The 3,233-nt window shown below is 40.5% G+C and overlaps 1 pseudogene; it reads right to left on the bottom strand.

Annotated features, from left to right (window-relative positions):
• LOC143401851 (protein unc-50 homolog pseudogene) lies at positions 1 to 2,252 on the bottom strand (annotated as a pseudogene).
• Positions 2,253 to 3,233: the final 981 nt, after the last annotated feature.

The following is a 3,233-nucleotide window of genomic DNA, read 5'->3' as shown; positions in this document are numbered from 1 at the left end:
TTAAAATTGTGGCTGAAAAACATCTGCCTTGACAAGCAAGACTTCACTGGCTAGAGGCTGCTGAAACTTTGCTCCGGGTTTTATTATTGTAATCAACCTAAAAATATCCAGAAAGGATGTGAGGGGTTGTTTGATTTTTATTTCACACTGCTTGGGATTCTTAGCAGAAAATTAAATCACATTTTTATTGCAGACACAATCAAAGATACCTTTCCTAAATCTATCAGTTCACCCTGACCAATCACAGCAGTCCAAGTGGGCCCACCAGATTGGCCTCTATTCCTGAAATTCTCATCTTGCATCCATTCATGCCCCAAATAGTTATTAACATTTTGAGAGCTGTATTTGAAAGACAGCATGCCCAGGATCTCTCCAGGCCCTGGAAGGAGCTTAATCTTGTTAATGGGATGCTAAAGTTGAACACAATCACCTGCACCTACCTGCTAGCATTTCCTGTCCCCAGTCTATCCAGTCACCCAGTATTTCCTTGCACTTACACACAGCTGTATCCACAGCATGTGACAGATCTCATTTCCCCACTATTGATCACACTCCCTGCCAAACTGCTCCTGGAATAAACTCCCCTAGATGCATTTTGTTCAGCCTTCAGTATTCTGCAATTTTACTACTGTTTGTCAATGAATTAATTTGCATTCACATTGCTAGAAATTTGGATGTCTTGAATCATCTTCATCAACTATGAAATTTTTTCAGCCATCTTTTTACTGTTTTCTTTCATCTCCCCTTCTGGAATTCCTATTGGATGTCCATTAGAGCTTTTAATTCTATCGCTCATGTCTCTTAATCCCTCTTATTTTCTTTTTTATCTTTCTGTGCTGCATTCTGGGTAAATTCCTAAAAGACAATATGGCATGGTGGTTGAATACACAGACTTTGGATTGCCTGACAAGGATCTGAAATGGTTTGGTGCCTGGAAGAAAAACAAGAGTACCTATCATGGCTGTCAGAAAACTAAGTGAAGCATTTATTTATTTTTAAAAATCTACAAATATAGTTTATTTTCAAATTTTACAAGAAATTGTCACTTCCCAATGCTATTGATGCAGTTAAGCTAGAATATTGTTTCTTTTTCATTTCACTGTGTAAAAACACAGAAGCCGGGCGCAGTGGCGCAGGCCTGTAATTTCAGTGGCCTGGGAAGCCGAGGCAGGAGGACCACAAGTTCAAAACCAACCTCAGCATCAGCAAGGCGCAACTCAGTGAGACCCTGTCTCTAAATAAAATACAAAATAGGGCTGGGGATGTGTCTCAGGGGTTGAGCCTCTGAATTCAATCCACAGTACTCCCCCCCAATTAAAAAACAAAAAACAGAACATGGGCATAAAGTTCCATCCTAGCACTAGTGACCACCCATAGAGTAGAATGAGGTGTGCAAATGGATAAACAAGAATTACTATATTTTTCGAATAAGGCAATGCATATAACCTAGGAAGTTTATATAGATATAATAGCCAAATGCAATCAGTCACAGGTATTTCCAACTAAATACTCAATAATTGCATGTTAGGAAAACACGATTGATGAAAAAAGCTGGACAAATGTACTTGACTAGGAGTGGATACAAAACATTCAGATGCACATCAAAGATGTAGTCCTACTCCATATCATAGTCTCTGCTCTGTCCTTTCACTACTCTTTAGAGGTGACACATTAAAGTTGATATCAGAAGACCAACACCTACACGATCCTTGAATGCAACCCGTAGGAGCTTTATTGTCTCAAAAAATCCAATGCCCAGCACCAAACCAAATCTTTTAGTAGACAGAGTCAAATACTTAATAGGACCAAGAAAACAGTGTCATCTCTGGCCCACTGGTCCTTTATCTGCTTCCAGTAATGGAAGTTTCTATAAATCTTTTGGGGAAAAGTGAACAGGTAGAGCATCTGCCAGGCAGCAAACTCCAAGTCCATCTGTTGAAACTGAAAAAACCTTCTGAGGTATTTGTAGCATTTGCTCTAGACACGTGTCTTGCTGCATCCTAGAATTCAAGACTCTGTTCCCCTTGCACGGTAGAATTCACCGAAGTATCTGGTGACATCTTCCTACATGGAAGAAAAAATTCTTTTACACATAGTATTAAGAAATGTTTGGCTACTCAAGTTATTTGACAAGAAGGTCACTTTGCAATTTCTCTTCCACCCTTCAGAATGGTCAGGGATCAAAAGCAAATGGTGCTGGTGCTGAGGCTTATTTAGAGGCTGGAGAATTGCTGCCTGTATTTCAGACAAGGGCAACACCACATCCTTAGACCCATCTCATAAGACGCGTGCAGGGCCTTCTGTTTCCCACACTTCACCTCACCCAATCCTCAGACAGCCATCACAGATAGCTAATGTTAGTAGAGGGAGGGAAGCGGAGGCACAGGGAAGGGAAGTGACTTTCCTTTGAGCACACAGATAGTGATAGAGCCAAAATCGGAACTCAGATTCTATATTCTTAGCCACCAAGTCCTTAGTTGAGGCCAATTAAAAAGCATTTTCACTCAAGTCCATCAGCATACGGACAGATAAGTCTTTGTTCATGGGAATGCAACATAAAATCAAAGTAAAACTCCCATCCCTAGTCCTACCCCCAGGACAGCTCAGCAGGAGGAATGACAATGTAGGGGAACAGTCCAGTCTGAAGCTCAATCAGGCCACTGACCCACCCCATGCATAGCAGTCCTGTTTCCCATTTCACTCCACCCAGCCCCCCACCTGGCTCAGCTGTTCCCCATCAACCCAGCCAGTTACATTTGAGATAAAATACTTCAAGTAGCTCCATACTCACCATGATGCTAGTTTTGGAGTAGACACACACATATTACTCTAAGGCATGTTACCATGTTAAGAAACCATCCATTTTATCTCTTTCCCCCATTCACCAAGAATGTATGTTAAATACCGAACAGTAACTTTTCAGCATTTGGAATCAGAAGCAAATGATTTCCCTCCATAAGGACGGCTCCGAGACCCATCATAGGATTAATTACATCACTAGATGCCCTAATATTAAAAAACTTGGTTACAATGGATGAATCTATTAACATGTTGCCAAATCCATACTGATCTTTGCAACAATATTCTTCTGCCAATTAGGTCTTTTGTTTTCTTTGAAAAGAAAACATGATCAGATTTAGAAATTTAGAAAATTTCTTCTGTCAGTTCTTCGTTTGCTAGGCATTGAAATTACCTGCTCTTTCACTGGTGATGCCATTAAGACTATATATTCT

Source organism: Callospermophilus lateralis, chromosome 6, assembly GCF_048772815.1.
Source record: "Callospermophilus lateralis isolate mCalLat2 chromosome 6, mCalLat2.hap1, whole genome shotgun sequence".
Lineage (NCBI taxonomy): Eukaryota > Metazoa > Chordata > Mammalia > Rodentia > Sciuridae > Callospermophilus > Callospermophilus lateralis.
This window is presented reverse-complemented; position numbering and strand designations above follow the sequence as displayed.